This window comes from Coregonus clupeaformis, chromosome 39 (assembly GCF_020615455.1).
Source record: "Coregonus clupeaformis isolate EN_2021a chromosome 39, ASM2061545v1, whole genome shotgun sequence".
NCBI lineage: Eukaryota > Metazoa > Chordata > Actinopteri > Salmoniformes > Salmonidae > Coregonus > Coregonus clupeaformis.
Window position 1 is genome coordinate 17,073,947 of NC_059230.1, and position 14,997 is coordinate 17,088,943.

General features: G+C 40.8%; 1 protein-coding gene across 1 annotated transcript in view; it reads right to left on the reverse strand.

Annotated features, from left to right (window-relative positions):
• LOC121554662 (DENN domain-containing protein 4C) overlaps window positions 1–8,080 on the reverse strand; it is an 86,769-nt gene extending 78,689 nt beyond the window's left edge. The window contains exon 1 of the mRNA XM_041868330.2: window positions 7,802–8,080. The gene's annotated coding sequence lies outside the window, so the exon portion shown is untranslated. The remainder of the gene's footprint in view (window positions 1–7,801) is intronic.
• Between the last annotated feature and the right edge of the window lie 6,917 nt (window positions 8,081–14,997).

A 14,997-nucleotide genomic window follows, 5' to 3' on the forward strand; every position in this document is an offset into this window, starting at 1 on the left:
CTGATTCAGATGACCATCCTACCCATGCTAGATTACAGAGACATCATTTATACATTGGCAGGTAAGGGTGCTCTCGAGCGGCTAGATGTTCTTTACCATTCGGCCATTAGATTTGCCTCCAATGCTCCTTATAGGACACATCAATGCACTCTATACTCCTCTGTAAACTGGTCATCTCTGTATACCTGTCGCAAGACCCACTGGTTGATGCATATTTATAAAACCCTCTTAGGCCTCACTCCCCCCTATCTGAGATACCTACTGCAGCCCTCATCCTCTACATACAACACCCGTTCTGCCAGTCACATTCTGTTAAAGGTCCCCAAAGCACACACATCCCTGGGCCGCTCCCCTTTTCAGTTCGCTGCAGCAAGCGACTGGAACGTCTTGATTCAAAGACTCAATCATGGACACTCTTCCTGACAGTTGTGGCTGCTTCGCTTGATGTATTGTTGTCTCTACCTTCTTGCCCTTTGTGCGGTTGCCTGTGCCTAATAATGTTTGTACCATGTTTCGTGTTGCTACCATGCTGTTGTCATGTTGTGTTGCTACCAAGCTGTGTTGTCATGTGTTGCTGCCATGCTATGTTGTAGTCTAAGGTCTCCATGTAGTGTTGTGGTGTCTCTTGTCGTGATATGTGTTTTGTCCTATTTTTTTTTTTATCCCAGCCCCCGTCCCCGCAGGAGGCCTTTTGCCTTTTGGTAGGCTGTCATTGTAAATAAGAATTTATTCTTAACTGACTTGCCTAGTTAAATAAAGGCTAAATAAAATTTTACAAAATTCTGAAATCATTTTTGTAGTTAGAAACAGATACAATTAGCATTCCTGCAACATTCTTTTGTTGAAATATAATTTGATCTCAGAAATTAAGCTAATTAAATGCACCCAAATTGGCCATTTGAATAGACTGACCAGGCGAATCCAGGTGAAAGCTATGATCCCTTATTGATGTCACTTGTTAAATCCACTTGTAGATGAAGGGGTTAAAGAAGGATTATTAAGCCTTGATCCAATTGATATGGATTGTGTATGTGTACCATTCAGAGGGTGAATGGGCAAGACAAAAGATTGAAGTGCCTTTGAACGGGGTATGGTAGTAGGTGCCAAGCGCACCGGTTTGAGCGTGTCAAGAACTGCAACATTGCTGGGTTTTTCACGCTCAACAGTTTCCCGTGTGTATCAAGAATGGTCCACCACCCAAAGGACATCCAGTCAACTTGACACAACTATGGGAAGCATTGGAGTCAAAATGGGCCAGCATCCCTGTGGAACACTTGACACCTTGTAGAGTCCATGCCCCGACGAATTAAAGGACCCCAATCCCACCCCATGTCTGACAAGTAGTATGAAGCTGCGGCTCTGAGTATTGTTTCTTCATCCTATGTAATGTATTCTCAGTGAATTTGGCGATGCTTTAATTTTTTCCTGTTCAGAGAAATTAGTCATCGAAGTTCAGTTTATGTCTAATTCTACATCCTGATATTACCCGGTTCTGACCACTAGATGGTGCTGTTCCTGCTCTTAGGTAATTACTTATTTTAAGAACTAAAGGGATCGTTCATCCAAATTACATATTGGTTTTCAGTTTATGAACAAGGTATGACAGCAACCCATGCTTTGGTTTTGTTTACCTGGCCAATGTTTCAAAATGGCAACTTTTTACCATTTGTGGCACAAATCAAATGCAAGTCAACAGTACCTATATTAGCATTTTCACGCTTCATATCCAAATCATCTATAAGTAACATCACTGAGTTGCACAATAAAATGTTTTATACTTTAGGATGATTTTGCTTGAATTGCCCTGCCAATGCATTGTTGTTCAAACATTTATTTTAATTTTATAAAAACATTTGAGGTAGGCTATATGATCACACAGGTAATAGATCCGTTGTTGTATTACTTGTGAGGCACAGCTGAGTGAGCATACATTTAAATAATTTGCTTTTTATTTGTATTTTACTGGGCTGATGGTGCCTGCATCTGATGGTCAGTCTCAGCGGAGGGAGAGAGCAGCAGACTGACGGTCCGGCTCCCACTGCCCCTCCGCTCTCCCTTTCCTCCACTGACCAAAAAGGGACACCGTCTTCCAGCTGATGGCAAAACTCCAGTTGCACCACATTACTTCTGCCTCACACACAAATTCATGTTGTTACTCCTATGAACAGAGAAAGTGAAATATTTATTGATATAAAACATTTATTAAAAACAAACGCTAATAATAACCACGCAAGCCTATCGATACACTTTCCTGCTCATTCATTACAGCTGCAGTGTTGGTTGCAGCGCGATTGGAAGTAGGAAGAACGTGCATTTTATGGCTTATACAGTGCATTCTGAAAGTATTCAGTCCCCCTTTTTCCACATTGTTACGTTACAGCCTTATTCTAAAATGGATTAAATCGTTTTTTCCCCCTCATCAAGCTACACACAATACCCCATAATGACAAAGCAAAAACAGGTTTGTAGAAATGTTTGTAAAACTGAAATATTACATTTACATAAAGTATTCAGACCCTTTACTCAGTACTTTGTTGAAGCGCCTTTGGCAGCGTCATACCCAAGAAGACTCAAGGCTGCATATAATATGCCATTTAGCAGACGCTTTTATCCAAAGCGACTTACAGTCGTGCGTGCATACATTTTTGTGGTCCCGGGGATCGAACCCACTACCTTAGCGTTACAAGCGCCGTGCTCTACCAGCTGAGCTACAGAGGACCACGACGCTACAAGCTTGGCACACCTGTATTTGGGGAGTTTCTCCCATTCTTCTCTGCAGATCTTCTCAAGCTCTGTCAGGTTGGATGGGGAGCGTCGCTGCACAGCTATTTTTAGATCTCTCCAGAGATGTTTGATCGAGTTCAACTGCGGGCTCTGGCTGGGCCACTCAAGGACATTCATAAACTTGTCCCGAAGCCACTCCTGCTTTGTCTTGGCTGTGTGCTTTGGCAAACTCCAAGCAGGCTGTCATGTGCCGTTTACTGAGGAGTGGCTTCCATCTGGCCACTCTACCATAAATGCCTGATTGGTGGAGTGCTGCAGAGATGGTTGTCCTTCTGGAAGGTTCTCCCATCTCCACAGAGGAACTCTGGAGCTCTGTCAGAGTGACCATCGGGTTCTTGGTCACCTCCTTGACCAAGGCCCTTCTTCCCCGATTGCTCAGTTTGGACGGGCCGCCAGTTCTAGGAAGAGTCTTGGTGGTTCCAAACTCCTTCCATTTAAGAATGATGGAGGCCACTGTGTTCTTGGGTACCTTCAATGCTGTATCAACTTTGCCATAGCTTTCTTTTATGCCTGCTACGTTACAGCAGACACAGTAACCTGAGCCATCTGATTGGCCAGCGGCAGGCCAATAGTGCACTTGATTTGTTCTCCGGGCCTGAGGGGAAGGCAGAGTTTGTACCTTCAGACACGTGAAAAGGTTCAAAATCGGAACACTTTGCCTACCCGGAGCGCAGAGCAGCTGAATCAGGTGCACCTACCGTCAACAGTGCGAAACAAATAAAATAAAAATAGAAACACAATGCTTAATCGTTGGGTTTTTTACAGATATGTTTGGCGATCGACTAGAATATTTATTGAATATTATATGAATCCTATACATTAAAATTGCCAATTTGCGTGCAATCAATTTGCTTAATTTCTCACGAGATCAAATTACACTTAACAAAAATATGAACGCAACATATAAAGTGTCGGCCCCATGTTTCATGAGCTGAAATAAAAGATCCCAGAAATGTTCCATATGGACAAATTTTCAGCAAAACATTCTTTTTTATCCCTCTTTGTGAGCATTTCTCCACCTGACAGGTGTGGCATATCAAGAAGCTGATTAAACAGCATGATCATTACACAGGTGCACCTTGTGCGTGGGACAATAAAAGGCCACAGATGTATAAGGTTTTGAGGGAGCGTGCAATTGGCATGCTGACTGCAGGAATGTCCACCAGAGCTGTTGCCAGAGAATTTAATGTTCATTTCTCTACCATAAGCCGCCTCCTACGTCGTTTTAGAATATTTGGCAGTACGTCCAACCAGCCTCACAACCGCAGACCACGTGTAACCACACCAGCCCAGGACCTCCACATCCGGCTTCTTCACCTGAGGGATCGTATGTTGCCAATTGCACATTCCCTCAAAACTTGAGACATCTGTGGCATTGTGTTATGTGACAAAACTGCACATTTTAGAGTGGCCTTTTATTGTCCCCAGCCCAAGGTGTAGCTGTGTAATGATTATGCTGTTTAATCAGCCTGATATGCCACACCTGTCAGGTGGATGGATTTTCTTGGCAAAGGAGAAATGCTCACTAACAGAGATGAAAACAAATGTGGGCACAAAATTTGAGATAAGCTTTTTGTGCGCATGGAAAATGTCTGGGATCTTTTATTTCAGTTTATGAAACATGGGATGTTTATATTTTTGTTCAGTGTACATTACATGGTATGTCAATTCCTCTTATAATCTAATATGATCCTCTATTTGAGTTAACGCAAACCCTTCTCTCTGCAGCCACACATTCAAACGCTGGTTTTGTGAAGAAACACAGATCGTATCAAAGATATCAGACATAAAAGCTCGTAAAACATTTCTCATCCTTGTAGCCACCTGAGGCTAAGACATTCAAATATCTCTAAAAAGAGTCTTGTAATGAGAGATGTTGTCAATATAATAGAGTGGAAATTTCCACTCATATTTCTGCCTCTCTTCTCACTCATCAGTCATCAACTAAAAGGAGGTCCTTGCTCTCAGTGTGCCATTCTAAGACAGCTTTGTTTAGAACTGAAAGACTAGCACTGTGAAATATAGTACCGCCACTTACCGCCTACATATCCAACAGCAGACACGCTTTACATACAAGTCTGATAAAAGATTTGCACTGTGGGGTGTGAAGTCATCTACTGCCCGTGAGGGCTGTGTGTTGGCTGTAGGAGCTACAGAATACATTCAAGGCTAGCCCTATTGACCATCTGCCTGACATATGACTATAAGCAGATAGACGAGGGAGGTAGAGAGAGAGAGAAAAAAAATAGACCATCTTGACCATCTGTCTGACTTATGATGACTATCAGCAGGAGAGAGTGAGAGACTGAGAAAAAGAGAGAGAAAGAAAGGCTGAAATATACTTGGGAAAAGCTTGATTGCAATATTTATTATATATTGGCTCTGGTGCCATTATAATAAGTGTGGTGGTCCTTGACAGATAAAGTGCAGCGCCTTGGAATCAGACAAAGAGGTAGCTGAGGGGTGAAGGAAAGCTCAGCTGAAATGTCACAAGACTCACTGCCTCCTTCCTCAAGCGTGACGGGCGGCCAGACAAAAAGCATTCTTTCCACAGGGAAGTGGAGGGAGTGGGGAAAAATTCACAGCCCTCGCTAACTACAGTGATAGACAAAAAGGTCCCAGATCCATTGAAAGTTCAGGACGATAGACTACAGTACAGAGACATCAGAGTCATAAAGGAAATGAATAGGTCACCTGATTCTTTCAATTATGCTTTAGCAAAGTTGTAGAACTATCTCCATTTATAAACTACTTCCTGACTGTGTGTGACGTCTTGTTTTAAAAACGAAATACCCTCATATGAACACTTGCTATAAGTCAATTAAGAGACTGAAGTCATTCATACTGTACTTCTCATCTGCTTCACACATAACGAGCCACAATTTCCTCTGTGGCACATATGAAATGGCAAAATGCACTCTGCCCCTGTTCACACTATGGACCTAAACCGCATGCGCAAGTGACGCAAATAAAAGGTGTCATATTTCTCTTTCACATGAGAAGTCCTACCTAACTACCTGCAGTACCAATGAACTATTACTTTTTCTTCTACCCACAATGCCTAGTACTGGTGCCCGGTAACCGTTGAGCCCAGTCAGTTGCTGTTCGCTTACTTCCATATTTCTCCTGTCACATACCTGACACCTTGTTGTGGCACACAAGTACAAGTAAAATAAACACATGCACAAAGACACTGGCTATGTTTACACAGGCAGCACAATTCTGATATTTTGCACAATTATTGATATTTTGCCAATAATTGGTAGGGGGAAAAAACAGAATTGGGCTGCCTGTGTAAACGCAGCCAAAGACACACAGACACACACCTGGGGCCATGACCCAGTTTAGGCATGGTAGAACACTGAAAAGGGGAAAAATGTATTCCAACCCCCTCACTCACAAGTTCTCACAACAGACACATAGTTAGTACTAGGGTGCCACTTGCTACACAAAGCCACATTTCAGTGTATTCCAGGGGTTGGGTTGAAAAGAGGTGCAAGCTACAAATCTGAATAGATTGAATCATTGTTGCATAGTTCATTGTTTCCCATGCTCGGAGACAAGTCAGATCATTTTCCTCCCTCACGAGAATGAGGGAATACTGTGTCAAACTGCATTGCTATTTGCTACCCTAATGGAAACCTAAATGTGGCTACAGTACCAGTGGGGTCATACCATCCTCTTTGCCATGCTGGGACCCATGCCACAGACTAGCACAGAGGTGCCATGGCAAACACACACTCACACACGGAGGGACGCATGGAGGTGGGAAGTAAGGAATGGCACTCATTCAGATTGTCAGTGCAGTGCCTCAGTTGCTTGCTGGCAATCAGTCAAGTGCTGAGCCACAGATATGTGAGCACCTTGGCTTGCACTCAGTGACAGACAGTGCACATAGGCAGGAACCTATACAGCGCGTCAGACAGACATTCAATTAGGCACAAGATTAGCAGTGTGGTTAAGGTTAATCTAAGGTTAGGTTTAAAATCAGATTTTAATTAGAAAAATTATAGAAATAGGCGGGTTTATGACTTTGTGGCTGTGGTAACTAGTGACAACACGTCCTTGGCATGGAGTCAGGGCCACACAATGCAGACATTGCACATTCAGTCACAAAGGTCATTGGGGATATAGGTCTACTAAATCATTCCGTTAAATGTCACTGGGGTAAATCCACTAAGGCTTGTATCTTAAACTGAGGTCCACACGTTGAATAACATGTAGTAGAGGACTGTTCTGGAATTACTAGGCTACTACAAATGCTCTGCATGTTTGTTTTTTAGTTCCATTACGGCATGAAAAATAAATATTATTTTCCCAGTCAGATTTCCAGTCGAGAATATAGAATTATTAGTGGAAAAATAACAAGGGAATTCCCTGGGTTGGTTACAAGTCAGTCTGAACGACGATTATTTCGTTTGCTAGTAGACTGTTGGACTTGATTTTTGAGATAAATACTTTCTTGCTGTGAAAGCAATGGGCAGATATTTAAAAATAACAACGCTGGTTTTGCCTGACAATAAATAGTCTACCGAGAGTGTTAACACACCCAAGGCACCTGCAGCGTTTGATAAAAAGAGTACAGGAGAACCGATGCCTCACAGTATATGGGGTCTAGACTAGAGGGGTCGGGGGAAGTATTATGTTCCAACTGTTGCAGCTATGCCTGCGGTTTAGAAGTACTTCAACTTTCGATCACTCAAGACAGCGTCTGAAAACAAAGCATTTCACTCTCAATAAGAGACTCAACATTAGTTATTTTGCGTAGGGAAATACAATTACGCTGCCCGTCTTTCTGCTGCGCAGTAAAAACAACTATTCCAACACCGGCTCTAGCAATATATTCACGTAAAGTACTTGCAATTTGAAATGTTGAAACGTTGTATCATATCGTTAAACTGCGTCATGACAAAGTAACATTTCATCCGCGTGTATTGATACAAACTTAAAGCGCCTAAACTAACAAAAACAAACGTGACTTGTTCCCCAACCAAAAGAGGCAGGCAGCATTACTTACCAGCTCTTTACAACACTACAAGAGACAATGTTGACATGTAGGCAACTTGCAGCTTTCACCAGCTCGAGCTATTCCGTTCGTGTTTTACATTACCAAATCCACCACTGAAGACACAAAGTGGGTGCACTTCGATAATATCTGAAAACTTTGTTTCCCACTTGTTCGCGACACTCTTTTATCGGTAGCTGTCGGTGCAAGTAGGCGCCATGTTTGTGTTTTGTCAGATACTTTGGTGAGCTAGTCTTGGTTTGTTTAGACCGCTGCTTAAGGCAGAATGGAACCGCCCAGACAATAGTGACTTGCGCTCAGACGAGTATTCTGCCAGAAGCACAAACAATGACGTCATTTTCTTATGGTAATGATACAACCTTCAAAATAAAAGCCTGCATTTCAAAACATTAAAATGTGGATAACTCATTCAAATTATATTGCATTTTAATCAGTGGCCACTTTTATTGTGTCAACAAGAAAATGCTATTAGTAATTTATGAAAACAAATTAAACATATAGTTTTAAAAACATTGTTTAAGACCAATAATGAAAAAATACAATGTTGACACTGGTATGTTGTGACTATTGGGCTGTAGAGAGAAAACATTTCTACCTGTCTCAGCTAAAGTGGGGTGGGAAATACTCAGTGGGGACTCTACTAACCAAATATGTTTAGTTTTGAAGGGGCACTGTGTTATAGACATATGCATGTAGTCCTGCATGTTATATTAATTCCAAAACAATAACTTAACGTACTGTTGTTGTGTTGAATATCAGTTGTAACACTTAAACACTTTAACACTCTTGTTTGCTTCCAGTGTGAAATAAAATGTAAACAAAGACACAATGTAAACAATGATGGACTGGCATACCTGTTAATGACCTAGATTAACCTAATGGTGATGGTAATAGATGCACCTTTACACATTTAAATCAGCCCAAGGCCAGCCTTGACATGTGCCAAAAAAAGCTTCAGGTCAATCGCTTGGCCAGACAAATAAAATATTTTTGAGGTAGTATCCTAGTAAAATCATGTTGCTATAGGTTTACATCACCCAATTATGCATCGCCTTCCAACAATTTTCTTAAACCCACCTTGGTCGCAATCAATCCAAAGGTTTGCCTCTTGGAAATGGGTTTTGGACTGATTCATGGATCATAGCCCATCTCTCCAAATTGTAATTTGTGAGAAGATTATTACTTGGCCTTTATTAGAAACTTAAATTTGTAGCATTCCACTTCCAAACATAAAAGGTGCGCTTGACATTATTTTCAATCAAATTATGACAAAGGGAGAATCACCACACACATTCAGTAAATGTGCAGTAGTACTCCGTAGACAAACAATTTGGACCAGCACTCCAGATATTCTTGTACTTTATGTTTCTTGTGTAAGGTCAAAAGTCACCTCTGTAATTCAAAATCCCCATCTCGCTTTATTGATCTTCCAGCAGTTGGCAATGAGAGGTTGGCCTACTGATTGAGCTCAGTAATCTGTCATTCAGGGTTAAACGACAAAAAAGGACACTACTGGGCCTATCTTATATTTGACTCTTAAATTTAAAATAATCTCTATATAGATTATCTCTATAGACTCTACAAACATTGAGGACACAGCAGGAGTTATACATTTTCACAGAATATCTGATAGTGAGCAAGTACAATCCTGTGAGTCAGATTCAGATATTGATGTTATTTCCCTAATTATTTTGAGGGTAAAGCCTTTCCTGTTCTGACATTTCTGAAGAAAACATCCGCTTTCAAAGAATGTCACAAAAGATTACTTAAAGCAAACAATATGAGTCAAAATCAGCAATTCAGCAGTCATTTCACAGTTGGATGCAGTGAAAACAGGACAGACTACACAACCACTGCTTCAACACAGGCTTCAAAACAGCGATATGTGTGACATTATAGAATCGTTTGTGAAGGAAATTCTACCTGAAAATGTCTTAGCCAATGATCTCATCCAAATTCACAGTTTATACTCTCAAAATTGCAGTCTGAACGAAGTGCCGCTGGGTGTGTTCGACACAATCCCCCTCCCAAAATAACCATATTTGGTTAGTAGACCCCATATACCGTGTATTGCATTGCAGTCAGTGGTGGATTGTCATACTTGAGTAAAAGTAAAGATACCTTAATAGAAAATAACTCAAGGAAAAGTGAAAGTCACCCAGTAAAATACTACTTGAGTAAAAGTCTAAAAGTATTTGGTTTTAAATATACTTAAGAATCAAAAGTAAATGTAATTGCTAAAAATATACTTAAGTATCAAAAGTAAAAGTATGAATAATTTCAAATTCCTTATATTAAGCAAACCAGACGGCACCTTTTTCTTGTTATTTTAATGTACGGATAGCCAGTGGCACACTCCAACACTCAGACATAATTTACAAACAAAGCATGTGTGTTTAGTGAGTCCGACAGATCAGAGACAGTAGCAGTAGGATGACCAGGGATATTCTCTTGATAAGTGCGTGAATCGGACCATTTTCCTGTCCTGCTAAGCATTCAAAATGTAACGATTACTTTTGGGTGTATGGGGTAAAAAGTACATTATGTTCTTTAGGAATGTAGTGAAGTAAAAGTAAAAGTTGTCAAAAATATAAATAGTAAAGCACAGATACCCCGAAAAATCACTTAAGTAGTACTTTCAAGTATGTTTACTTAAGTACTTTACACCACTGATTGCAGTGAATGGAGTAAGGAGTCACCAGTACTCTGTATTAAACCTGTTGCCCAGCACAAGAGACCCATTTACGTTTTTCAGACTCAGAATAATTCCAATAGCATATGTATTTGATTAAGTGTATTTCTTTCAATATAGCCTACACAATAGCTTTCAACATACCAGTATTTTTGAAAAATTTCAAAAGAAATGCTGGTATAAATAATACAATACGTCAAATTTTCCATTAATTTTTTCAAAGGTGGTTGCAATTATGTGAAAAACACTTGTACTGCACCAATACAAAAACACTTATAAACAATCGATATTCCCAAAGTTTAGCATGTCTTTGCTAAACTTTGGGGAAACATCCACGATGGTGCTGCCAGCATAATATCCTGCTGCTAGGACAACGGTAATGGCGCTCAGATGAGGAGGCTCTTCCTCCTTTTCCATGGGCCTCTTATGCCCCCTATCTGTAATGTAGTGCATTATCTTTACGCACTAGTAGTAGACTACAGATGCAACATATACATTTACATTTTAGTCATTTAGCAGACGCTCTTATCCAGAGCGACTTACAGGAGCAATTAGGGTTAAGTGCCTTGCTCAAGGGCACATCGACAGATTTTTCACCTAGTCGGCTCGGGGATTAGAACCAGCGACCTTTCGGTTACTGGCACAACGCTCTTAACCACTAAGCTACCTAAATTACAGTGAGCTCCATAATTCATTGGACAGTGACCATTGTTTTGTTATTTTGGTTCTGTACTCTAGCACTTTGAGTTTGAAAGGATACAATGACAATGAGCGTGAAGTGCAGACTGTCAGCTTTAATTTGAGGGTATTTTCATACATATCGGATGAACCGTTTAGAAATGACAGCACCTTTTGTACATGGTCCCCCCATTTTAAGGTACTACAAGTATTTGTTAAATTGGCTTCACAGATGTGTGTCGTTAGGCAGGTGTATTCATTTGTGTCATTAGTGAATGCAGGAGAGCTGTTGATGAATAGTAATGATTCTAGACGTTGCTATTGCCTTTGGAGGTTGTTATTGGGGTGTGACAACACGAGGAAGACAGCAGTGTCGATGCAAATGAAGTTGGCCGTCATAAGGCTCAGAAATGAAAATCAATCATTCAGGAACATTGCAAAAACCCTGGCCATGCCCAAGTCAACAGTTTTGTTCATCATTAACAAGAAAAAAAACAACCGGTGAACTCAATTATGTCAAAAGACACGGTAGACAGAGGAAGACCACTGTAGTGGATGACCGGAGAATACTCTCTATGGTGAAGAAAAAACCCCCTGATAACAGCCCAACAGATCAAAAACACTCTCCTGGATGCAGGTGTAGATGTGTCAAAGTCTACCATACGCAGAAGACTACACCAGCAGGACTACAGAGGGTACACTACAAGATGCAAACCACTGATAAGCCTGAAGAACAGAAAGGCAAGATTACAGTTTGCTAAAAAGCACATAAAAGAGCCCCAAGAGTTCTGGAAAAAAGTATTGTGGACAGATGAGACAAAGATTAACATGTACCAGAGTGATGGAAAGACAAAAGTGTGGAGAAAAAAAAGAAATGCCCATGATCCAAAGCATACCACCTCATCCATGAAACATGGTGGAGGGGGTGTTATGGCTAGGGCCTGTATGGCTGCCAGTGGAACAGGCTCACTTGTCTTCATCGATGATGTGACTGCAGACAGAAGTAGAACAATGAATTCTGAAGTCTACAGAAATATTTTATCTGCTCAGATAAAACCAAATGCCTCCAAACTCATTGGACGGCACTTAATCATGCAACAAGACAATGACCCTAAACATACTGCTAGAGCAACAAATGGGTTTTTGATGGCCAAAAAGTGGAAAATCCTTGACTGGCCGGAGTCAATCACCAGATCTGAATCCAATTGAACATGCATTTTACATGCTGAAGAGGAGACTTAAGGCAATAAGTCCCCGAAACAAGCAGGAACTGAAGATGGCTGCAGTACAGGCCTGGCAGAGCATCACCAGGGAAGATACCCAGCGTCTGGTGATGGCGATGCATCTGCAGACTTCAAGCAGTCATTGCATGCAAAGGATATGCGACCAAATATTAACAATGATTACTTTATTCTACATTATGTTAAACTGTCCAATGTTTTTTGATGCCCGAAAATGGGGGGGACTATGTACAAAAGCTTCTATAATTCGTAAACGGTTAATCCGATATGTATGAAAATACCCTCAAATTAAAGCTGACAGTCTGCACTTCACCCTCATTGTCATTGTATCCTTTCAAACTCAAAGTGCTAGAGTACAGAACCAAAATAACAAAAGAATGGTCACTGTCCAGTGAATTATGGAGCTCACTGTATATATATATACAGTACCAGTCAAAAGTTTGGACACACCTACTCATTCAAGGGTTTTCTTTATTTAAAAAAGAAAAACTATTTTCTACATTGTTGAATAATAGTGAAGACATCAAAACAATGAAATAACACATATGGAATCATGTAGTACCCCAAAAAGTGTTAAACAAATCAAAATATATTTTATATTTGAGATTCTTCAAAGTAGACACCCTTTGCCTTGATGACAGCTTTGCACACTCTTGGCATTCTCTCAACCAGCTTCACCTGGAATGCTTTTTCAACAGTCTTGAAGGAGTTCCCACATATGCTGAGCACTTGTTTGGCTGCTTTTCCTTCACTCTGTGGTCCAACTCATCCCAAAACTTCTCAATTGGGTTGAGGTCAGGTGATTGTGGAGGCCAGGTCATCTGATGCAGCACTCCATCAGTCTCCTTCTTGGTCAAATAGCCCTTATACAGCCTGGAGGTGTGTTGGGTCATTGTCCTGTTGAAAAACAAATGATAGTCCCACTAAGCCCAAACCAGATGGGATGGCGTATCACTGCAGAATGCTGTGGTAGCCATGCTGGTTAAGTATGCCTTGAATTCTAAATAAATCACAGACAGTGTCACCAGCAAAGCACCCCCACACCATGACACCTCCATGCTTCACGGTGGGAAACACACATGCAGAGATCATCCGTTCACCTACTCTGCGTCTCACAAAGACACGGCGGTTGGAACCAAAAATCTCAAATTTGGACTCATCAGACCAAAGGACAGATTTCCATCGGTCTATTGTCCATTGCTCGTGTTTCTTGGCCCAAGCAAATCTCTTCTTCTTATTGGTGTCCTTTAGTAGTGGTTTCTTTGCAGCAATTCGACCATGAAGGCCTGATTCACGCAGTCTCCTCTGAACAGTTGATGTTGAGATGTGGGTGTTACTTGAACTCTGTGAAGCATTTATTCGGGCTGCAATATCTGAGGCTGGTAACTCTAATGAACTTATCCTCTGCAGCATAGGTAACTCTGGGTCTTCCTTTCCTGTGGCGGTCCTCATGAGAGCCAGTTTCATCACAGAGCTTGATGGTTTTTGCAACTGCACTTGTAGAAACTTTCAAAGTTGTTGAAATTTTCAGTATTGACTGACCTTCATGTCTTAAAGTAATGATGGAGTGTCATTTCTCTTTGCTTATTTGAGCTGTTCTTGCCATAATATGGACTTGGTCTTTTACCAAATAGGGCTATCTTCTGTATACCACCCCTACCTTGTCACAACACAACTGATTGGCTCAAACGCATTAAGAAGGAAAGAGATTCCAGTTGACTACCTCATGAAGCTGGTTGAGAGAATGCCAAGAGTGTGTAAAGCAGTCATCAAGGCAAAGGGTGGCTACTTTGAAGAATCTCAAATACAAAATATATTTGGATTGTTTAACACTTTTTTGGTTACTACATGATTCCATGTGTGTTATTTCATAGTTGATGTCTTTACTATTATTCTACAATGTAGAAAATAGTAAAAATAAAGAAAAACCTTTGAATGAGTAGGTGTGTCCAAACTTTGAACTGGTACTGTATGCATGTACGTACATACACACACACTCAACACAAACGCAACAGTGGTCCTCTGTAGCTCAATTGGTAGAGCATGGCGCTTGTAATGCCAGGGTAGTGGGTTCGATCCCCGGGACCACCCATACGTAAAAATGTATGCACACATGACTAAGTCGCTTTGGATAAAAGCGTCTGCTAAATGGCATATTATTATTATTAACATGTAAAGTCCCATGTTTCATGAGCTTAAATAAATTCGCAGAAATTTTCCACACAGACTAAAAACGTATCTCTCTCAAATGTTGTGCACAAATTTGTTTACATCCCTGTTAGTGAGCACTCAAAATGTAACACGTATTTTTGGGTGTCAGGGAAAATATACAGCGTAAAAAGTACATGATTTTCTTTAGGAATGTAGTGAAGTTTAAAAGTTGTCAAAAATATAAATAGTATAGTAAAGTCCAGATAGTTCTGTCCCCAGCACAAGGTGCACCTGTGTAATGATCATGCTGTTTAATCAGCTTCTTGATATGCCACATCTGTCAGGTGGCTGGATTATCTTGGCAAAGGAGAATCGCTCACTAACAGGGATGAAATACAAATTTGTGCACAACATTTGAGAGAAAT